Source organism: Lycorma delicatula, chromosome 1 (assembly GCF_047948215.1).
Source record: "Lycorma delicatula isolate Av1 chromosome 1, ASM4794821v1, whole genome shotgun sequence".
Taxonomy (NCBI): Eukaryota; Metazoa; Arthropoda; class Insecta; order Hemiptera; family Fulgoridae; genus Lycorma; species Lycorma delicatula.
In genome coordinates, this window is record NC_134455.1 from 243,255,829 (window position 1) to 243,281,979 (window position 26,151).

A 26,151-nucleotide genomic window follows, 5' to 3' on the forward strand; every position below is an offset into this window, starting at 1 on the left:
AGGCTTAATATCGCGTGACTTAACTGGTTAAGACCTTTTCTACGATGGAATGTGATTATTGGTCTTGTAGAGTTCTTATATTCTATACTACATACAATAAATTTTATAAAAATACCCTTTAGACATTCTAGTTCTTGAATAAAGTTGAACTTTACAAGAACTGTGAAAGTAACATTTTTTAAAGAGAATAAATTTAAAATGAAGAAAGTAATTTCAGTTTTTAAATACAAAACAAAATTTATTTTTGCTAAAAGTCTATAAAATAAAAACTGCACAGAACAGAAAACAAGATTTAGAACTGGAATTGCTGTCTTTGAATTACTTCGATTTAGTTTTTTCATGAATTAAATAATGAAATATTGACCGATTTATCGAATCAGGTGCCTCATTCATAAAAAATTTGATTGCATGTATAATACTATGTATATTACTATTTACATACATTCTTCAACAAATCTTATAATTTTGTTTTACTCGTATACTTTTAGAAATAAATATATTTCACCCAACACCATTAAAATCTGCATACTAAGAATAAATACTTTTAAATAAATATTCATTACTCAGACGTACCTCAATACAATTTTTTGTTATTTAAAGATCAAGAGTAATGAGGAAGGATATTACAAAATGATGAAGTTAGAGAAAAGAAACTTAATAAATAAAATTTTAATGGATGTGCTGTATTGTAAAACTAGTATTGCATGTATTTTATTATATATTTCTAGCAGAGAACAAATTACCTACTGCTTAAGTTAGTCAGAAGCTGGCCTCAAAAATTTTCTGTACTCCAAGTACAATTTTTCTATTTATACTATTACTTTTCATTCAAATTTTTTATTATGATTAACTAACATTGATGTGAAATTCCAGACACATCTTTCCATTCAATCTCACATTTTATTTTCTTAGATAAGTAGTTAGATTTACAATTAAAGACTTTTTAACATTTTTCTAATTTAATTAAAAATCCAGTACTCACATTACAGTTAAAACATTTTCACATTGTATGCCACTCGTGTTTTATATGGTTTAGTTTCACACTGATCATAATTTTTTTTTTTCAGGTGAGAAAAATTCAACAATGTCATCTTCAGTAAAGAACTGTAAGAGAAATAGTATGCTGTGGTATGTGAATTTATGCGTTAATGCTTTTTGAATATATTTATATTTATTTATTGAATATATATTTAATATAGTTATTGCTTTATTTTTATTTATTTATTATATGCTTTATTTGAAAAAAAAGCTCACTGTATAATATATGAATGTGTAACATATTATTCTTTATTAATGTAACTTATCGCTCCAGATATCTTTCTCTTTAAGTTTTCGGACGAAGTATGTTATGTGTGTTTAATTACTTGTTATCAAATGGTTCTAACTTATTTGTCAATGCGGTTTTTCATTCCCGATTTTAAGTTAGGTTTTTCTCACCGATACACTTCTTTTTGTGTTCTCTAGGCTCATCTTTAGCACTGAAAGAAGATATTGTGTTTTTCTTATTGAATTTTTTTATTGTAAGGTGTATACAGGTATCCCTGTACAATATAGGTATGTTAACAGGACATATTGGAGTGCGTCAATAAAATATATGTATATATATTAATAAAGCAATATTTATTATATAACTTTTTTTTTAATAGAACACCAATTTTAAGAAAAAACCAGTAAGTGTTCTCCAACTAGCAAAAGATGACATAAAATCAATTTATAACATCATAATATTGTATTAATCAGCCAATGTTTAAAATGGGCAAATACAGCCGCACAATTATGATTAAATTACACTGTTATGTGATAAATGACAATAAACTTATTTTATATTTAGTTTTTCAAACACGACTATGATTATTTTATATATCTGAATATTAATTAACAAAGTGGAGTTTATTACATTCCCTTAATAGATTTTATCCTTTACATTACTGCTAATTTTTTAGCATTTGTAGGTAAAATAAAACCCACAAAATTAAGTTTTTGTGAATATATGTAATAAATGTACTATGTTGTTTACTATGTATTATGTTTTTGTGTTATTTTCGCATTTTTTAAATAATCATGTTTTAAATTTTCTGTGTTTATAAGTTATCAAATTTTCCTGAGTGTATTAGATGAGAAATAAAAACGGAGGCAAATCTCTAGAAGAAAATCGTTATTACAAAAACCAGAAAAAAAGTTTAGCTTTAAATCTTATAACGAAAAAACAAACGTGCTCTTGATGGTTTATGAAAACAAATGCATTTGTGTTATTTATGAATTCACTACGCTTAATAATTTAGTTTTTGTATATCAGTATGACAGATAGTTTGAATAGAAAATATAATAGTAAAGAACACCACAGTAGTCTTTTTTCCGCATTTGATTGCCTTAAATATATCCTTGTCTAATACTTAATATAAAATAACGTAAATTTCATCAGCAGTCATGTACAATCAAAATAATATATTTTTTCTCAGCGTCGCGCAGCACAGCAGCGTAACTGCCACTTTTTCACTGTCAACAAAGAAAATATTCTCTTACTTTCTTACATTTAAACAAATCACTGAAATTTGTTTCATGTTTGATTCTATACTGCTTTAAGTAAGATAATTACTGTTAATGCATCCATTCTAATATATAATTAATTAGTTTTTACATATAATTTTTTATCTATCTATTATCAATATATATATATATATATGTATATATATATATATTAACACTATAATATAGTTATGTAAACGCAATCGTCGTCGATAATGAATTAATTATTAACAACTTAATTAGAATCTACTTAATTATCTATGTGATTTAATTTACATGATCGTAGTTTAAAAGAATTTTCTTCATCAAGGATAAATGGTAGGTGTTCGATAACGGAATCATGTGTATAATTTCTTCTTTTTAACTAGTTTTCATATGTGAATTAGTTTTTCTTGACTCTGTTTTTCTGTTTAGTCTCCGAAATCACCGAATGGTATTACTTCAGAGGATGAATGAGGATTATTTGTATGAATGTAAACGAGGTATTTTCTTGTACAGTCTTAAATGGAAAATTCCTGAGTTGTGTGGTTAATTGAAACCGAACCACCAAAGAACACCGGTATCACAAATCCGTATAAAGATCTTGTTGACTGTTACTTTCTTTCTTAATATATGATTATCGTTCAGTTTATAATTTAATCTTGACGAGGGAAATTAAACCTTTATAATGTAATATAAAAAATTAATATCAAATTTCATATAAATTCATTATAAAATATCTACACTTAGAATAAAGATATAAACAATAAACTAATAATAAGAAAATAAACATTAATAGTAATGAATATTTTTCAGTGTTTTTATTGTTTCTAGGCTTATTTACAGTCGGTTACATTTACATAAATCTTTAGTAAATACCTTTAGTAAATGGTTTTGGAAGGTAATAAAAAGAACAGTTTGTTTCTGATTAATTCAAAGCTAGGGCTCTTCTGTGAGCTTTTTCCCCATTTGATCAGATGAATAATCTAAGCTTAGAGAAATACTTAATCGAAAATCCCATAGAAACTGGGCTATCTAAGAAAAATCGATTTCTTCTTCACGAGGACTTGTATTTCAAGCGACTGAAAGACATCACTCAAATCAGTGGAAAATATTTTTCAGTCTTCTTGTCACTTTTAGCCCAAGACCCGTCAAATATTTTCAAAGGAGGATGTGATGATAGCAGTCGACGGTAGCTCCTCGTGGCCCTTCATAAGGAGTAACTGACTACGAAAAGGCGGTAGGAAATACTGAATATTTTATCTTTGTTGATGAATCCGGTATCTCTTTGTTGCGATAAATTAGCCTAAATACTCTGAGAGGAAAGATTTACGCAGTAGGTGAATATTTTTAAAACTGGTTATTTTTTGATAACGTCAGTACGATTGATCTGCTAAGTAGTAAAATTTTTTCTAAGGAAAAATCCGAAAAGTCAAAATACTTTAGAAGACAAGTAAACAGACGTACAAGAAAAATGCAAAAGAATAAATAATGGTCTACCTTTTGCTATGACATATATTTCTTATATCTTAAAATAAATGAATACATCGACTTAGAATTATTTTAAGCGATGAAGTTTTAAAACTTTTACTGAATATTATATTAGAAATTTAGATAAACTAACAAACTAATTTTTATTTATTGGTTCTTGACTGATACTTAGCCTAATGTTTCAGTGAACAAACTATAGCAGGATAAATAACTTTACTCTGATCATGACTAAAGTACACATTATATAGATCACATCATGAACGGCAGGTTTACTATTTCATGGATGGAAAAAAAGGGTGCACCAGGATTTGTTTAGAAGGATCAAATAAACCTATTAAAACTTTAATAAGCGCAGCATTTCAAAACGAATTAATAAATAATCAAAAAAGTGGTTGTAGTCTATATTAAGAAAGAAATAATTTATTTAAGAAATAATTGGAAATTAGTAACTATATGAAAAAAATAATAGAAATAAAACCATTTCTGCCTTTTAAAGCATTAATTCAGATATTTTAATACTATTTTAAGAACACGTTAAAAGAAGTACACCAGAATCAGATAATTTTTTCTTTTTTTTAAAATTATCTCCTGACGAATATTGTTTGTCTAAAAGAAAACATTTTAAATCTTATTTCAAAGATGGTTGGTTCAAAATATAGCCTGAAGCATAAGAAGGTCTATTCTAGTAGACAAAAATATTGTTATATGTAACCCAAAAGTACTGTTTTCTGTTTGGATACAAATGTCTGATTACGTTATTGTAATTTTTTATGAATAAAAATCTGATAAGCAATTTTTGTATCCTGAAGGGTTAATTTTTTTCATTGTAGTGATTTAATATGAGTATTTTACTTTATCGGGAGTATAGAGTATATTGCGTTTAGCAATTGGTTTAGGCACATCAAAGCATAGTACGAGTATTATTGTTTTCTTTGTTTGATGAAATCTTTTTTGAACTATAAATACAAAATTTTTAATTATGTTTGTAAAAATTATCTCATTTATCTATATGAGATAGTGAGGTCGCTTGACATAATTATTATTATCCCTCCTCTTTTACAAGAATAGAGAAAGTACGTGTTTAAAAACCCTTTCGTAGGTATTTGTTTAAGAACATCAGATTTATTATTAGATAAGAAAGAAACAAAATATTTACAATATAAAAATTTAAAATTTTACTACTTTAGTTATTATCCTATAAGAAAACGATATATACATCCTTAAAATGTGTGGAAGGCAGACAACGTATGTTTACAGTTTATTTGAAAAATTCAGAAAATAATTATTTCAGAAAGCGCAGGATATTTCGAAACACCACTTAGAAAAGTATTTTTCTTAATTTTATTTATTTTGAAAGGGTAATTGAAAAAAAACAATGATTATCGGTAGACAAAATTCGTTCAAGAAACTTAATATGTTATTTTAACTACAATTAGAAATATAATACAGTATTTTAATATTTGTTACCTGTCAGCAACATCATTTTTAAGAGTTTCATTAAAAACAATTATTCTTTCGATTCTTCATTCTTTCAAATTCAAATGATATCCTACTACAGGGTTTGGGATTTAATGTTATCCGCTGTAGGCTGGCAAAACCGCTTAGACGGATTGCAGGACGGATAGCTGACAGCGGTAGTAGGGTTCCGTATGGCGTTAGATTCAGTGAATAATTGAACGTTGACCGTACAGAAAATCATATTTAGGTAAAACAGTCGTGTTAAGCAAGTCGAAAAATGATCAGTAAATGGGTACAAACTGGATGCGTTTAGGATAATGCTTGTACACCTCGAAACACCGTCTTGTTACCTGATAAAATAGTGCGTAACAGCCTACGAGATGATCAGTACCACGACCCTCCCAACACTTGAATTTGTACAGAAGTATGCAACTAATTTTACATCATGATTTGCAATTTTTGCCCGTCCAAACTGCAAATTATCTAATAGTTACTGCTGTTCACAAAGCGTAACGCGTTGGTTGTTGCTAAGAGATGGTTCAGCTATATTTTACTCATGATGACCTCGAGTGATTTGTCATCACGAATTATGAAAATATAAATTCGTTCAAAAGCTTTATAAACAAACGAAACTGCTTGTATTGAGTGCCTAAAAATCAATTCCAGATACGCAAGTGGTTACTACACATTTTTAAGGTTATTGGTTGATATGCCATTCAAGGTGCGGGGAACTATTAGGCCCAAATGTTTCGAGTATGATGATGTCTGTCTGACTATAAACGCTAAACTTTGAAATACATGTTGGAAACCTTCCTATCTGAGCTGAGACAAGCAGTTGGATTACGGCGAATTAAGGTTTCAGCAGGATGGTGCCTCAGTCCATGCGGCACGAATCTCAATAAACATCCTACTTGCTGCACCTCCCGGGTGATTTCTTTCTCGTCTCTCCAGTTCAGTATGTCTTACTACAGCAAATCTTTTTTATAGGGTATTTGTAAACTTAAGTTTTCGCTCACATCCTTGTTTACATTTACAGCTTGAAAAATGCAATTCGTCTTCTGACGAATTGCATTTAAATATTAAAAATATAACTCTAGCCCTTTAATTTTGAACAAAATGAAAGTGTTCGGAAAGTTACTATGCAGTATTCTTTGGAATTACTTAATAAGCCAAGAATTCAATTGTTGAGTTTTGACTGAACGTGCTTCGTTTCGTTTCATGTTGTTTTGTTTGTCGGAATGAATAGTTGCGAAAATCGTAATGGGTTTTTCGGTAGCGGAACCTATTTTTTTCTTTGAACACTTCTTTCCTGAAGATGACAAGTATAATGATTTAGTGAAGGATATGTTTTCTGAAGACTTTCCAAATACTTCAGTTCCTTACCGCAACGTACTTAGAAATCTTATCGAAAATAAAAAATATTGGGCAACAGGCTCTGTCGAAGACACTGATCGTAGTGAAAGACCATTTAAACTAAACAAACAGAAGCTGCTTGATATTTCGGATGCTATGGCCAAAAGTTCATAAAAATCAATACCTAAATTAGCATAGCATCAAGATATTGGATTGCTACCACACATAAATTCGTAAGAAAGGAATTGAGACTTTTCTCCTATAAAGTAATGTACTTTCAAAAACTGAAACATACAGATCATGCAAAAAGACTAAATTATTTTCAACGGTTTAAAGGTTTTATTGAACAAAATTCCGTTAGTATCCTTGACATTACGTTTTTTACAGATGAACCATAGTTTCATCTGCGAGGGTATATTAATTCATAAAATACACCACTTTCGTCGACAACTAACTCCCATAAATTACACGAACAATCTTTACATGTAGCGAAAATTGGAGTCTGGGTCGGTGTGAGTAGAACGTGTAATTGTTGTTATGTTGTTTTTTTTAAAACCTTCATTAGTCATTTAACAGAAGTATAAATCAATCACAGTTGGGTCCAAGAAGATGACTCCATAGCGCACACAGCTAACAGGTCAATAACTTTTTTAAGAAATGTCTTTGGTGACCGAATCATTTCGAGTTGTTTTGGCCTGAACGATTCCCAGTCTGACTCACCCAGATTTCTTTCTGTCGGGGACAGCGAAACAAGAAGTGTATCGGAAATACCACACATGATTGATGAACTAGGGCATAAGTACGAAACACTCTAGAACAGCTGATTAAAGTGTTTCAAAACAAATTGGAACATGTGCAGAGTTGATACTGATGTCGGAGAAAGTCATTTTTAACACTTTTCATTAACTATTCCAATTACTGTAATATCTGTTTATATAAAATAATGAAATAAAAATAAAAGTAATAATTAAAAAAGTATCGTCATTACACCAAGTAATAATGATAACAGTAAAAATTCCAGAGCACAGCAACTTTCCGAACACTCTATACAAAATTTTCAGTAAAATTCATTTATATATTATGTTGATAGTGTTAAAAAAATATACTTATGCCAAAGATATCCGCATAAATAAAGAAAAAATTGATAAAGATTTATTTGTTATTGGCTATGGCAATTGGATTCTCGTTAGCCAGAATATATTTGTAAATTAAAGCTCGGATGTGACTTCCAAAAACTAAACCTTTCACAATACGTCCTACTAAGAGATTTGATGGTTTAGATTCATTTTCACTGCTTTTTTTTGTAAAAGACAAAGAAATCCTTATTTAGTACTATTTAATGAGAATTTGAAAAAAAAAATTGCTTGAAATTTAAACCAGTATAACAATTGCGTTGATTTTAGATATCTGTAAAATCTTCGTTATGATAATTTAAGATTATTCTTTTCTTAAAAAAATATTATTTTGACACTAAAAAAATACAAAATATTTATAATTACCAAAAGAGAACGTAAAATTATGAAATTTGTGTGTGTATAATTAATTAGGTAATAATAACAACGACCGTAAATAGTATAAGAAAAACATTCTCCTCATGAATAAAATGTAACCTGTTCAAAGTATAGTAAGATAATAACCAGTGAAATGGTTCCCGTTGTCTTCTTCAGTAGAATGAATATGTTATTGCAAGTTTGAATGCCTAAGCTACTAATCTGAGGATGATAGTCAAAAATAAAAGAAAGTTGTAACTGACTACAGTTGTAATAAAGGTAATAAAGGTTGTAATAAGAATGTAAAATAAAGTTGTAATTTTATCTCAATAATAACTACTCACTCTTTCCTTCTTCATAGGGACTGAATGTAATAAACATCTCAGAAAAAACAACTCTGATCTATAAGAAATACTGTGTAAATTATGTAAAGTAACAAGTTAACAGAAAATCATTGTTTGTCAATAGAAAATACTGTTGGACAGGAGTTATTAAATATGTATTAATTTATTTAAAAACGCCATTATACATTAGAAATACATTTCCTGATTATTGCTTAATTTTTAGTTGATAATGCGTATATTGCCTCAAAAGTTAAACTAATAATATGATAATGGTTTAATTTAAATGTTTAATGTATAGATATACTTTGTAGGATAATTTACTATCTGTTGGAGGGCAGGTGTTTGTATATTCATAGGTGATTGTTTTTGGAAATTCCTGGTTTATTTGAATTTAAAAGGAACAGAATAATGCATTGAAACTTTATTGTAACTTAATGGAAATTAATAATTTAAGAGCGTTGTTAAAAATTAATGCGTTATGTTCAATGTAATATTTATAAAAAGATTTCGTTATTTTCTGCTTATCTTTATGATTAATTTTTTTTTAAACGTGCCCTGTAAAACGTGTTTTTATATTTTATAAAAAAATTAGTGAAGTTAGTGTTTCTTATTATTTAAAAGTTTTAACTTTTTACGTTCCATAATCTTTCAAGAGGAAGTTTATAGGTTGTTTTAATTTTAAGCTACTTATATCGTTTGTTATGTATGTAGAAAAAACTTAGTTTCCAAAACATTATGATTAAACTTTCTTACGTATAAAAGTATTTATAAATTTAAATTACTGGTATAATATTACATAATCATTATCAAAGTACTCGTATATAATAATAAAAATAATAATAACATCCTACCCCTAAAAAGCAAACCTCACATCCGTATAATTAATTACATCTACGCACACATCAAAAAGTTACTTTTTTACTTTCACTGACCGTGTTCTGCTTTTACCGATGTTATACACTATACTTTCTACGACTTCTATATTATCAATAACCGTGATCTGCTTTCACCGATGTTGGACGGATTGCGGGCGGAAAGTACACTTATCCGTTGGTGGAGAATGGGTTAAGGGTGAGCTGATGTGAGCTTGCTCTGCCGGAGTTTTGTGCCACTCAGAATTAGTCGGTCATCTCTGTCCTTGGCAGGGGTTGTACCATGTGTAAGGCTATCGGAGCCCTTACTACTACTTGCGATATAGGTATAGCGGGTTAGGCAATAACTGACTCCCCAGCCAGGGTTAATTCTGTGAGAGGCGATCCAGGATCGGTGATCCATGACATACCCAACCTCTCTGCACCCACACCTTGCTTCATATTGACTGGCGTCATTTCATTCATAAAAATTTCAATTTTCATTATTTCTGTGATAAAGTATACAGATAATACCTCTCGTCCAGGAAAGCCTTTGTTAACGTAATCGAAGCGAAGGAAGAGCGTTGAGTTTAGTTATATTGAAAAGAAGGATTGAACTAATTTTTGTCAAATGCGTAGTGCAGCATTGCCAAATTGTTTTGTGATAAAGAAGGAGATTCAACCAAGATCAGTTCTTTTATGATTGCTCAAGTCGGAAGATAAGGACACCGTCTCTGAACTGGCAATAGCTCTAACAAACGCGTCAAACGTATCATTAATAAAAAATTGAAAAGTCCAACCCCAACCTAGAAAAAAACAAATGTCTCCAAATAGAAGATTGTTACACAACACAGGACAGAATCGACCAGTTAAAAGGTAAAGAAAAGTGAAACTAAACCATAGAAGTCTGAACATAATAGCCTGACGATAAAAGTTGAAATAGAGAAAATCCTCATTCAGGGAATCAGCAAAGAAGACGACATGAGATAACTGGAAAAGAGTTTTGGTCAAGCAATGGAGGCCCCGAAAGCTCGGAGACCTCTAAAAAAGAGCCTCTAATGACATCAAAAAGAGTGAGTTCTTTAGCCGCCACAAAAGTTTTAGAGGGAAGTTTATAAAATAATTTACTCCGTGATTTACTGCGGAGGATAGGAAGATCCCATCTCCGAAGTCTCAAATTCCGTGGAAACAGATGTGAAGGACGTCTAAAAAATGGAGAAATGAAAATCTTAGGACTAGCGTAGGCGACAGTTAATAGATCCAATTATAGTTTTATCATCTTTTTGATAAATTTTCATCAGGAACTTTTTAATAATTGCGTGTTTATTACACCCATTTTGGAAGATATGATAACATTTCTTTTGAAATGGATGTATATTTTCAAGTGGCAAGGATTCTCCACATCACTATCGTCCTTTACCTACTTTTTAGAGTTTTGATATCCTACAAGTTTATTTCTGGATGATCGGTCTGACAAGACTAAACTTCTAACTTGATCCCTTTTACCAGGGAAGGAAACGGTTTTATCAGAGATCTCTCCCTGATCGATTTTATCAGGAAAGGAAAGAAGTTTTTCTTTTTTCGTTTGGTAGAAGGGCAAACAGTCGATTCCTGAAACCCTCCTAAAAAAAAATTTGAAGATGAAAAATCTTCAAATATTTTTGCCTTACATTTCTCACTCTATCTGATCCGTTGAGATTCATCATTTTTCATACCTCATAAACTGATTAAATTCTTTTAGCATTGGGGCCCTATAGTAAAATGATCAATTTGTCTATCAACTTTCTATTACATATTATAGATATTATATCCTATGAACTCACAGCGATCAATTAAAGAAAAAGTTTCAAAGAACGAAAATACATGAATAAAATGCGAGTGTAAAATTAATTACCGACGATTATAACTAAAAAGTAGTTTAGTGGGTGAAATAATTTTCTCAATCTAATAACATAAATCAGACATGTTTTCTTTCAGTGATGGTTGTCATAATAAAAATTACCACAGCATAATTTTAAAATGTCGTTTATTTTAAGGTATAACTGAAAATTGAAATACTTTAAAGAAAAATTGCTATTCTGAGTTGTTCAAACTTTGTTACTTTCGTGATCTATATTCTCATTCAAATTTAAATTCTTAATTTTTAAAAAATTATAATGTAATGAAAATAAGTAGTATTTTCTAAGTGTTCATTTTTCTTTTCTTTTACTTCCTTATGCTCCCTTGTAAAAGAAGTACTGTGATCACAAAAAACTTCGGTTTTCAGATTTCAACTTAATCAGAAACAACAAATGTGTTAATAACATTATCTATTTAAATTTAATAAAATAGTAAAGAGAATGATAACATTCTGTAATAATCATTAAACTAAGACGATAATTTTGTTATTAAAATTCGTAATAGATAAGGATTAGCAGCGAGATCCTGTAACTTAGTAATCGCTGACTTCGCTGATAAACCTCGTCTCCTCCTATGATACATACCTGACTTCAGGCGTGATGGTAATAGTAGGGTTTGTGTGTTGTATAACTTTACCAGATTGCTGGAAGCAATTGAACAACATAAGGGAGCAAAGTTTTACTTACTACAACAAGGTCTAAGGAAACAATACGGTTGGCACAGCGGATTTTATAATGAATCTAGAATTTATAGAAATACGTTGTTAATGGTTAAAACTTAAACGAAGATAAAAATTTCCATTTTTTTAAAAATTAAGTAGTTGCATCTAAATAATAAACTAAAAAGTTATTTTCGTGGTTTTTGTAGATAAGATAAAACGTTATAATTATGTTATTATTTTTTAGTTAAAATGTATATAACATAAACTGGTTAAATATCAAACTATTCAATTCTCCACAAAAAAAGTAAAATATGAGTAAAGCATTTATAACTACATTATAGCATATCTCAGTCGCGACAAAAGTTAAAAATAGAAGTTTGTTTTTATATATATCCAAAGGTAGTTAGAAAATTTAAGGTACTTAAACATACATCACCTTAAGTATTATGTAATGTCGGAATAATGACGGATGTATTTGTTTTTTGTTATGTCAAAATGTATTAAATTTTCAAAAATCATTTTATCAAGTATAGTAGTGTTAGTCACGATCTTTCCATAAAGACAATTAATCATTATTAGAAGAGTTTTATTATTTTTCCTACAGAAAGATATATTCAGTGTTGGTTACGGATCATAAAAATTATTGTTCTCAATTCAATGCCTTTATAGGAAATATTAAAGTAATATTCAAGCGAAAATATTTAACATCCGAACCGGATACAGATTTCGGGGTTTTTAAAGGTTCAGGTTCGGTGATTCTTAGGGGAGAACTTGTATAGTAACATTCAGGCGGCATGAAGACGTATCCTATTCAACGAAAATAATATATTGCTTTACTAAAAGGAATGCAGCATCTCTGTTCTTCGGTTTTGTAATATTTTACCCCGTACAACCATTGTGTGATCAATTCCGGCTAGATTACTAAATTAAATTTATTTGTTATAAAAATTGCTGAACATCTCTTTTTGCACCCTGAACAAGATATTCGTTAGCTATATTTTTATTAGAATTAAGTGGATTATTTTTGTAATGTAGCAAATGTTTTTAGAGTAACATGAGTTATTAAATGCGGTTATGTAGTAATTTGTTATATTTTAGAATTTGTACTGTTAACTTTTCATGTAAATTATTTCTTTCATTTTATCACCTTAAAAATTCTATCAGAAAAGTCAATTTCTAATACTACTTAAGCTATTGTAATAAATAGCAACTACACATAAAAGAAGAATAACACTGAAATATATTATTTGATACCAACATCATTCCTAATATATGTAAAATTAGTAAAGTAATATTATAACCGTTAAGCGGATTTCTCGATAAAACATACCAGATTAATACTCAATCTCGTCTTATATAATTTCTCTTCTTATATAAGTACTCAAAATTTCACAATAATTTGCAAAGGCGACTATAAAATAAAATGATTTGCATATTTTGAAATAATTTATTAGTACTTAAACGTTACTGGAAGCAAATTGGAGAGGGTTTATCTGGAACCTTTTAAGGTTTATTTTTTTATGTATATGATGTTCCATTCAGTTAGATTCGTGTAAATATAACATTGTAAAGCAAACGATTTCTTTTAATAAATTTTCTCTTGTATATAATAATGTGATATATAAATATCAGTAAATAGAAAATACTCTTTCATCCTATATTGTTTTATCAAATTGAATGAAAAACAGTTGATCAAAAGAGTAAAATTTATTTACAGAGCAACAAAATAATTTTTATAAATAAGAAATGAAATTCAAACTAAGTACAAAAGTTTTGCTTTGTTAATCTAAAATTTTATCTTTATTTTATGCAATAAAAATTAAGTTGACCGAAGAAGACGTATTAAATTTACATGCATTTCATAAAATTAACGTCGTTATTGAATTATATAAAATTTACATTATAGCAGATTAGAATTGGATTTGTTCTTGAAGCTGAACAAGCAACATTAATCGAGACAAAAAAAAGATAAATATAAGCGAATACAACGACAATAATGATGATATAGTTGGAAGTGTGCGAAGCTTCCGTGACCGATCGGATAAGAGCGGCCGGCGCCTGGCACCACGTCCCAACCTTTGGCGTCATTTTACATACTCAACAGAAACGGCTAACAAAAACAAAGCTTAGCTAGTAGTATTATCGTATTAGACTTTCACAGCTGTTTTGAATCCGATATCAAAATTAACCCTTAATTTATTAATAACATTTACTTATTTACATTATATACCACGATAAATAATTTCAAATTTGCCCTAACGCTTTTATTTAATTTGCAAATAATGAAAAAATTGTGATGAGCTAAAAAAATATAAACTCATTTTTAATTAATATTTTAACACACACATTGATTGATTGATTGATTGATCGATTATATATTATATTACTTTTTATTACATAAAAAGAGGTTTTCGGTTGAGGTAATTGATCTCGTTCAAATAAATATAGCTTGTTTATGGTGAGAAAAGGATAACGATAAACCTTTCCACAAATCTTTAAAAAATCCTCCAGGTGCTTTTAATTCCAAATTAAAAAAAATATTGAGCCCGAAGTTGATCAGATGGAAATAGTGAGAAAATAATTCATTGAAGACCGTTTGGAGCAAGTTCCTGAAACCTTGATGCTACGAGATGACAGAGAGATCGCGGCAATCCAAGCCGGGGTAACTTCCTCTAACCAAAAATCTAAGAATTGCAAACAGTTTTGTATTTGGAGGTAACAGACATTAATGTCTGCCTTGTGGTAGAAGTTGTGATAGTACAAACATAATTTATTTTTATTTCTTCACCTGTTCAAGATAATTGTGTTTTTTATCACATTCTGTACGTTCGCGCGGGCTCACACACACACACCTCATTCATATTTACCTACTTTCTTATTATCAAATCTATGTTTTATTTTGGCTTATATTAAAATAAATATTTACACCTGAAACATTAAAAACTGAACGTAATTATAACATTTAGATAAAAAATAAAAATTTAACTACACTTACAGATTTTGCTTACATTTCAAATTGTCTACTTCCAGAAGTAACATCCTTTTATTGTTTCTAATAGTCACTTTTGTTAGTAAAATATATGCAATATTTACTTATTTACAACTAATATAATTCCAGTTTATCCCATTTTCAACCAAACGACCATTTTAAGGTTTTTGTAAGAAGTTACATTTTTCAAAATTTTTATTCAAGCCCTTAATTTAACCCACATTTTGTATGACTTTCCACGGGTAATCTACAACCACACACGTTGCTATACACATAAATTTGATTTTAAAGTAATGCTTACGTAATAATTATACTCTTAATTATTAATGTCATTCCTTATGTCAATTTATTCTTATTTAAAGAGGAGTCCCTTCATAGACCTAATTTTATTGTCAATGATTTAGTTATATTTTTCTATTTTTAGATGTAAGAATGTTTTATTTGGGTTCCGTCGGTAAGGTATAATTTACAACAACAATATTAATGGTAAACTTTTAATCTTGACTGATTATTACATTTGTAATTTGGCGGTAGTTACACTAGAAGTTGCATCCATTACAATTAAAGAAAGGTAGCAGAGAGTAGCAGAATGATTGTTTTCAACCGGAATAGCCGTTTGTGAATAAAATTGGAAAGGTAATAATTCAAAATATAAACCATCTGAAACGAGAAATAAACTACTTTTTAAACAATATTTAAAAGCCTGTCTCTAATTTCCATTTCTTTAACACATTTTTTATTTAGATTTAGTTGCTCTTTTAAACTAAAATGGTAAGAATGTAGAACAATCGTAATAAAAGTTTAAATTACTGAAAAAAAATTTCTTTTAAGAAATAGATTCAAGATAGATATTCAATTTAAAGAAGACCTATACTTTTATGCTGGCAATCACAGTGACTGCCTCTCGCGTGACAGTTCTGTAGCCACCGACCACAGCTAGCAATAGAAAACGCTGGGCTCTCAAAAGAATTGTAAACCATAAGCCCAGAGGGCGCAGCGTACACCATTATGACCTCACAGACACCTTTGTAAAGAATACGAATGGTACGGTAATTCAACCCCCAATCGGGATGGATGACTCTACGGACGCCGAAGAAACCATCGATGGGCTTCTTCGCTACAAAGTGGAGGTGCTCCTTGAAGAGAAACCTGTCATCTTGAAGAGAGAATTCTTGAAGAGTCTCTTGAAGAGAAGCCTGATTGGAAGGCCGTCCATCAAAACCCGCGGGTAATGGGTTGCAGCTAGGCGACCCTTCAAGAACATCATGGTGTTTTCTCCGCACTGAAAACCATCTTATGCTGAAGACTAGACAACCTTAATACCTTACATGCCTGTGACGCTCTGAGCTCTATCTCGGCACGCGAATTGCCCTCGACCAGGAGCAGCCCATCGTCGGCATGAGTGACGATGCGACAGCCACTGGACATCCGCAATTGCATGAGAGAGCTGAACTCAACGACCCAGACGAGTGGACCTAGAAGACTGCCCTATGGACTACATTTAGACAGGATTTTTCCTATCTCCGAACTGCCGTCGTGAATTACGACAGTTCTTTCGCCGAAGTAACTTGAGAGTGTTCTAATCTTATTTAGCGTGCAACTACGCTGCTGCAGTTGAAACGCTGTTACAGGCAAGAGCGTCAGAGGACGGCAAGAGGAACTTACAGTGGGATCCTTGTCGTCATCTTTGAAGATCAATTTCAACACACCACGTTTCCAGCACGCTAGGAAGTGCCCAGCAAAAATAAACTTATTGAAAATCCTAGTCAGAGGACCAACATTCACCGGCAGTGTGCAAGCAAGGAGCTCCACCGTGATACCATCATACACAGGGACGTTATTCCTAGTCAGGCTACAAACTACTTGACGGACTTCGGCCACAGTAATTTCTGAAGACATAATCTCAGAGCGAAAACCTACAAATTCCATTTGGACACGTCGATGATACGAGCACTCACCAACCTCAGTATCATCTAGACGTAGATCGTCCAACAGATGAGTGAGGACACGATCTTTATCTATAACAACACCATCCTGGGTCGAGAGACCCGACAGAAGAATGTCTTTTTTCCGCTTATGATCAAGAACTCATAAAAAACACCCCATGCGTCTTTATTCCCCTGCGCTTGTACAAAAGAACGACAGGAATCAAATTGTGAAAATATTCGGTCCTCTTCCGACGATAATCCGCAAACAAGCCAGCACGCCGATCGGGATCATCCGAACTCTATTGGCGCTCTTGAGCTGGCCCACAGTCCGCTTCATCGCTGTCAGTTCCCGAGTCACCATCCAGCTACTCTCTCTCAACCCTTACCTCTGGGAATAGAGTGTTCAGCGGCTTCAGCTACCCAGAAAAGAAATTCTCTGCCAGGTCGTCTAATGGGACCTCGTCCAGACACTGAGGAAAAACTCGAAAAACTCTTGTCTGGCCGCAAGAATATTAGAAAACTTGGGCCAATCCATCTGCCTGTGCAGAAAACGCCCTTGCAGAGGAGGAACGTCAGCCCTAAAGATATCGCGCGGCCCACCTACCCGATCAAAAACTATTAGCCGGTGATCGCTTTCGCAATCATCGACTACCGACCAATTCAGAATCCTACCAGGGATTCCTTACACATGGTAACATCAATGTTGTTACCATGGAAGGCCCTCTGGAAACCAACTGCACCGGCGAAGGTAGTCAACTTGCCGGCTACATCAAAAACAACACTGATGTTGCGCGATGAAACCTTTGATTAATTTACTGCCGTCGTCCATGATCCCACTGTGCCAAAGAAGCGATTTGATGATCGCATCAACTCCTATAAGAATAGGATGACCCACTACCAGCCTAACAATTCTATTCCATCTTTCCAAATGCTGTTCAGTGGGATCCCTGTAATGAACATACGAATTAACAACGACCATTCACAGTTCTTTTAAACCATTCACAGCAAGCTTAACAACAACATTATCCGTGTCAGAGGCCTGCCGTATGAAGACACTATATATCGACTTCTTGCACAGCATGGCAGATTTACTATCACCATCGTAAAACTTATTCCAGCCTGAAAAACCTGGCAGATCACCCTTAATCACACACGGGTGCTTTAGAAGGAGAATATCTTGGCTCCGTTCCCTAACAACCTCACCTAACTCAACTTGGATCGCATAGGCTCCCTGGGTATTAAGTTGACCGAACCTAACCATCAAGTGTGTTGAAATACATCTCAACAGCTCTCAAGTAGCAACCACACTCTATACAATTAACCGAGTAACTTTTACTTTTGCGCAACCGTTTACAGTTAACGCATGACGGAGCCTCCTTCTTCTGCGAATAGTCGTCACGCTTGTGACTCTCCTTGCCACAATGCGCGCAGATCGACCCATACATACAGAACTTGTCCCTGCGGCCAAACCTATAACATTTGAAGCTGTACGTCAAGGTAATCCTTGACGCGACAGAACTTTGCGTCTCCTGGACGTAAAGTCCATGAAGATTCGTCCCTCCGACTCGAACTTTTGGTGGAGACCAGTTCCTAACGACTCGGTGATACCGCGGGGCATCACGCTTGCCAGTCTTGAAGACCAACCTACACTGGTCCTTGAACAAAGCCTCGTCCAATTCGAATCGAATGAGAAACAAAACCTCCTCATCAGAGAGACTCTGCTCAACGTCATATATTATGACCCGGGGCCTTCTCAACCACTTGGAGTCGACCTTGACCTCAAGCTTCTTCACAGCCGGAGAATCCGTGATAACTCGGACAGTCTCCTTATTGTCTGCGACCACTACTAGCGCTTTGATGGTCTCCTTGATATCCCTAAAACGATCCTCATTTCGGTTACCGCAAACAGCAATCTGAAAGTCGAACTTGATTTCTCGGCTCTTGTTCTTCGAGACCTCCACCCTGATGACAAACAATACCTCTGCATTCTTAGCCACCTTATTGGCTTCTCGCTTTGATTTAAATACATCAGCGCTGGAGCCTGAACGACTTCAGGTCTTGGAACGACTGGTCTTGGAAGCAATGGATTTGAATCCTTGGCTCCCAAGGGACACCGCCTCTTTTATCTGCAACAGCTGTGGAAGCATTGTTTTCCTCTTCCCAACGCTGACGCCACCGGGAAGAGAAAAGAACTCTACTAAGTAGTCCAGGTCCTCCTGGACTACCTTGGCCAGCGGGGCAGAACTGCAGATCTGCCGTTCGCTTTACGAAACTCTTCAACAAAAGAAAGAGATACTCAGAAACAACGTAACTTTTTCCGCATCAAAGGGCCAAAGTACCATTTCTTGGACAACTCCCTCATCGGTAATTTGGAGAAAAGTTCGAGATATGTGTGGAACGGAACAATCACCGTAGCCGATTGGACTGGAAAGCAGGAGCTTCTTAATCTCCGCTCCAATTGATGTAACGAACACGTTTGGAGACTCATCCGCTACATACATGGTTAACTAGTTGAGGCACGCTCGCGAGTTTTATTTCTAGGAATGTGATTTAACCAACGACTGACGTAGGTAACACGCTTTAAGGAGCTGAAAGTAAAAGTTTACAAATGTTAGAAATGCTGAGGAATTTATCTAATGCCCGCTGGGGAGCCGATCGTATATGCGCGTTGCGCCTCTGCTGAGCTTTGGTCCATTCCCGCTTAGACTATGGATGCGTGGCTTATTTGTCCGCAGGGGCTCCCGCTATAAAATGTAGTCCATCAATCATTTATCTGTCTTCCTAGAGGAATGTTTCGCTTAAGCCCCTTGATCAGTCGGCGTGTTAATAGGTATGAAGAATAACCAAGATATACTGCCCTGCTAGTCATCATAGCTCGTCAACTTTTCTTATCTTTAAATATGCAGTTACCTCCTGTACCACCTGTTATTCTACGTTATTATCTCCTTTGGTAATAAGTGGGTATTCTTCAGGCCGCGCATCTGGATTCAAATATTTCATTAAAACTAATTTGTTTTTGGCTTTTGACGTACGGCAACTTTGTTGTTTTATGTTAGATTTTTAGTGTTGTTTATATTTTGGTTTTATTTTTTCAATAGTATCCAGCATGGAAGTTTCACATCCTTTTAATTTTAAGGTAAATTTTAGTTGTTAATATTTAATCATTTATAACAATAATTTTGTGTCTGGACGGCTCTACAAAACAAAAATTCGTAACCAATTCGTATTACATTTGGTAATAAAATAGTAATAAACTAATAACTTGGTTAATCTGCGTTTTGTATATAGATTTACACAATAGCAATATATTACAAAAAAGTTAATAGATGAGTAAATAATTTTCATTCAAAAACAACGTTTAATATGAATAATACTCTTGACATCACCATTACAAAAAACAAAAAAAAAATAATTGTACACTTTCAAATGATCCAAAATTCCAACACCGTAAATTAGCATTAACTTTTAGAACCTCGTTTTACCTATTAATCGACTTTTTTCGTCACTTAAAATTCCTACCAAAAACCAACATGACAAATTACTAAATTATTAAACGGAGAGAATTTATTATGCTAGATATTGACAAAAGCAATTATTTATCATTTTTATTTTTTTATTATTTTCAATTTTATCGTTTTTAGAATAAAAAAACCAATACAACTAAAACTAAAAACTCTATTATACTAACGTAAATAAACAAAAAAAGGTGAAGAACCAGGATATTTTAAATAAGATTAAACCAAAACAAATCAAGAAACACTGAACCTTCCATTGAATAAAGTTCCCCAGGAGATATAAACTTAAATGCTCAAACACAAAGTTCTACAATGAACAATCAAGCAGCACGAAATGAAAATATTATGTACGCAGCATTACTACACAATAGTGATGGTTGAACTCAAAGATGCACGCTATGCAATACACACACACACATATATAGTGAGAGTGAGGGAGTGTGAAAGGGTGAGGGAGAGACCGAAACAAAAATTCCTTATCATAACTCAGTTAAAAGATGAAATATATAAGAATAATATAAACGCTCAAACGTCATCTACGTCGTATAATAGAAAAATTTGTTAAATTTATTAATAGTTAAATTAGTGGAAAATAGTAAAATAGGTAAATTAAGTAATAACTTCATTACTTTATTTAATCTCAACTCAATTATACCGCTCGCACTTCACTGAAACCGCTGTGAAATAACAGTAATGATTTTGTCATTGAGAAAGATAAGAATAAACACAGAAAACAAAAAAAAAACATATTATTCAATGAGCAATAAACGTTCTGAAAAAATAAAAATTTCAGTTTGTATAAACTCACGAGTTTTGTTTAAATGATTTGAATTTAAAAATAGTGAAACCAAAATTAGATCTATTTACCAAACCTTTTTACTGGATAGGGTGATTTAGTTGAAAAAAATTTACTGCATATAGTTGAAATAAAATGACTAAGAGCGTTATTTTCCTAAGTACGCTGTTTCAGAAACCTAATATTTACTTTAGCCTCAACGATAAAGTCTTGGTAAAATTAAAATTTTTTTAATTTTACCTTAAAATTAAAAAAATCGGGCTTAATCCTTATAAACTACAACAAAAGACAGTAGTTTTTAACATTATATTTTTCAAGAAAGTATGATTATACAAAACAATCAATTTAAATGGTATGTTTTAATCTTTAATAATTTTTTACTTATCCAACTGAAAAAAAATGCTCTAGAATTTAAAAAAATCAATTTTCTTTAATTAATGAAAACTAAAATTTGAGATAAGAATTAGTTTAAAATAGCATGTAAATTTGAAGATTCTCAATTCAATTTGTGGAATAGCTAAATATCAATTCGATAAAAAATTGGTTTTAGACTTTCTTGAACCGTTAGAGCTTACGCAGCTGAATAGTTAATAAATATAAACAAGACTCACGATACCAGTTAGTTTAATTTTTCAACTTTTGTTATACTAATGTACTAGTATAATTCTTTTTCGAAAGAAAAACCATTTAGAAAAAATAGAAAAAAACATATTTCTGACTACTTTATTTAAAAAACAAATTTAAAAAATGTAATTAAAGTTTCTGTAATGGATTATTAGGCTCCGTCATAAATGTATAAGTTAATTTCACCTACGAAAAATAATTTATTTTCTTTGAATTATAACTTTAAAACTTAAAGCACATTTCAAGCATGAGGAAAATTGTTCCTGTTATAAAATTTATTGTTGAAGTTTCCACTAAGGTTAGGAATAACTTCTCCCGATGGACATTTAATTATTTTAAAGTTCTACAACGAAGTTTAACAAGTGTGTTTGTACTTTAATTGGAGTATCGTATTACATGATTACGTTTAAAGAAAATACTTAAAGGTGAAGTTTAGATGAAGTTAAAGTAATTCCACGATAGAAATTACAAACATTTTAAACAATATTAATTAAATAGAGTACTGGGATAAGTATATTATATTCTAATTTAATAAAATGATGGAAGTATACAATGTAATATTCCTATGAGCTTGTGTTTGTTAAAAACTTTTTTTCATTTTTTAGAGAAAATGAAGGAATATTTAACACTATATAAAATAATAACAACAACAATAATAATCTATCAATAACTTAATGAATTGTAAGAAATATGTTATTGGTAATTCCCATGATTGTAAACGATTCCTCAAGAAATATAAATACTAAAGTAAAATATTTTTGTCTTCTAAACTTCTTCTCTTAAGAATATAGAATCAAAAATAAGAAAAATCGGAATACTTTATATGTTTGGATAAGAAACACAAAAAGGAAAGTGAAAACAAGACAAAAAATCGTAAATGCAAAATAAAAAAAGAATTAGAGTTGTAATATTTTGAATTGCAAGTTAAACTAAAAATTATTTTTTGTTCATCTAAAAATTATGAATAGCTACTACTTCCTGTGGAATTCAGTATTTTCAAGTAAATAAAGTTAATTAATCAATCACGACGTGGAAGAAAGAATTATTACACATCTGTCAGAGATAAATACGATTATTTTTATTTCGTCGAACATTACAAGTCAAAAAATACAACTTAATATAAGTTTATATCCGCAGTGACCGTAATAAACTTTTTTGGTTTTATACGTTCTTACAATCATTTATTTTTTATTACAAAAAAATTAAGTTTTTAATGGAAATAATATTTCTTCGATGGGCCAAAGCTTTTCGAAAAATTATTTTCAGTATCCATATTATTTAATACGGAACCTAATTTATTGTCTATTTTAGTTAATCTTCTTAATAAAAATATTGCCGAGGTTTTTTCCAGAAGTTGTAAGAACGGATTTTTTTTTTTTTTAAAAACGTCATAAATAAAACTAAGAAATCAATAAGCCAGTTATTTCATCGCCAATATTTTTTAACGTGCTACATTTACTTAAAGGATTTGAGTGTTACAGACTCAATTTTTTTCTATGTTTGCCAGTTTAGTTTTTGTAAAGAACTTTCCAGTGCAATTTTATAAATCGTTTATATAACGGCCTAAATGTTGTTCCTCGTAAGTTTCAGGTCTACTTATAAAAATCAGTCTGGCATTTGAAACCGGTAGAGGTATTTTAAACTGGTAATCATGCATTTCTTTGGGCTAAGGTAGAAAATAAGAGTATTAGTAGTATGCCACTTATCTGATTTAAACTGTATTTCTAAAATTGAAACCCTTCGCTTAAATTCGATTGCAGGAAAAGTGAGTTTGAATTATGTGTTGTGGGAAGGATAGCTCTATTCTTGGCCTAATTTCGTTTTAACTTTTATATGATTCAGAAATCAATTATATATAATTGATTATTCGATTGCTTACTTCGGTTCTATTATTTTTAACTTATTCTACTACATTATATATATATATATATATATATATATATATATATATATATATATATATATATATAAAGTCTCGAGTATATATATATATATATATATACACACACTCGAGACTGTCAGTCATATTACCGTTCTTTAGCTATCGGATAAAATAATTCGCATTAAAGTTGAAAAATTTTAAACATAATTTAATTTTTTTCCTATCCAACCATCGTTATTTTTTAAACTTATAAAAAAATTATCACTTACGGAATTATAAGAATGAAACGAAAAATATGTCTAAATCACTTTCTCGTTGATTTATAGAGCGATAAATATTTTCCGAAATGTAAAATAATTGGAATAAAGAAATAAAACACATGAGCAGTTGAGAAACAATGAACCTTAAACTGAAACAAAAAATCATCATCAACCGTTGAATAAAATCCAATATAATATGTACAAACATTCAAAAGAAGCAAAAAGGATATCAAAAAAACAACACCGTGTAAATATATAGAGATGAAAAATATCTTCGTTTAAAGGGAGTTTTCCGTATGTCAATGATCATTGCTTTCCTTATGATAATTTTCATTGTCTTTTATAAATTTCCTGTTTTTGTTAAAAATATGTGTTACAAAACCTCTCTCATCATTCTCTATTTTCGTTTAGCTCTTCAGAGGTCATTGTTTCACACAAGTTTTCTCTTTTGTCAAACAATATTCACACTCTCTATTAGTTTATCGATCTACCTTTTTTTCTTAGGCTTTTTAAATATTTAATTAGTGAAAGTTTACTTGATATCTTTAGTTTATCTTAAAAGAAATTACTCCTACCCTATAATCCCATTTAATATTTACTCACACTTGTCAGTTTTTAGGTTCTCTTCATTTTGATTGATAATTAATACTGTATTTTAAAAAAGTATTCGTGTATCTGGATGTCTTACAACTCCTTAAAAATTGAACTTCTGCGCCTTGCCATATTATCATTTACAACACACACGTAAAACCGCTTTTTAAATTTATGAAAATAAAATAATCAGCTCAGTCATTTATTTATTATTTTCAAATAATTAAAATATCACTACGTGTAATTGGCAGTTTATAATCACACGCATTAAATTTTTAACACGTTTCAGGTTTTGTTTCATGTTTTTCATGCAAGAATCCAATTCTCTTTTAATTGCAATGTATTTGTAAAACTCTGTTGTGTATATTAGATAAACTTACTCCTTGAACATTAACACGACTGACAAACTTGTAAACTTCAAACATTTGCAATATGGTTTTGTTATTATTAAATATATTTCATCATTATACTTACCGTAAGTGGAATTTAAAGTTTACGACTTATGTATTTGAATACTGTAATACAAAAAAATATATTATTTTTACCTGCCTGCAACTTTTAAAAATAAAAAATCTCTTAAATATAATTAGCAGCGTAAATATTAAAAAACGTATTAATAAAGGTTTATTCAGGGAGCCTTTTAAAAATAATTTGTTCATTCTCAAATTGATAGGAAGTCCCAGCTATCATTATCTAATTAACTCTTATTGTACTCAAAAATTTTGAAATCTATTTGGACTTGATTTTGAACCATGTGGAACAGCAAGCAAGAGCAGCGTCCAGATATTACAGCGGTTCCAGAATAAGTTGGTGAGGTGTATCACAGAGACGCCGAGGTTTACGAAAAACATGGAGCTCCATAAATACTTAGATTTTCGATGTGTCTGAAAAGAGATAAAACGCTTTAGTTCTAGGTATGATCTACACCTAAACAACCATATAATCCACTTAGCCATTAAACTATTAGAAAATAAAGGGAACCTTAGAAGGTGTAAACGCTTCCGCATACTAGACATTAAAGATTCCATGTGATTTATGATGATTTGATTTATAATATGATTATGAAGTTATGATGACTGTAATATTGGCTATATTATGAGTATGTGATTTATGATGTATTTATGTTAACACACCCTGTTTTTTTTTCCCTAGGAAATGGGAAAATTTGTCTGAACCAAACGCCCAGCAGCCCGCACATACTGGGAGTGCGGAGTTCACTGCCTATGCGGTGGGACCCACTAAAAACCCACTCCCTCACGCAGTGTGGTGCTGGAATTGACGTAAAGGCATAACATCAGCACTACCCGCGTCACAGGCACACTTCTCATTCACATCAATATTTACATAACACATTCAGATACTATTTACACTCAATATTTACAATTAATATTATATACAGCTCAGAATATATGTACTATAGCTATGCCGGCCTCAGACAACAGGAATGTTCATGTCCATTGTTGACGACAATGCCGAGTTCAAATCGTCACGTTGTATCTCCTGCCTCTATCTGG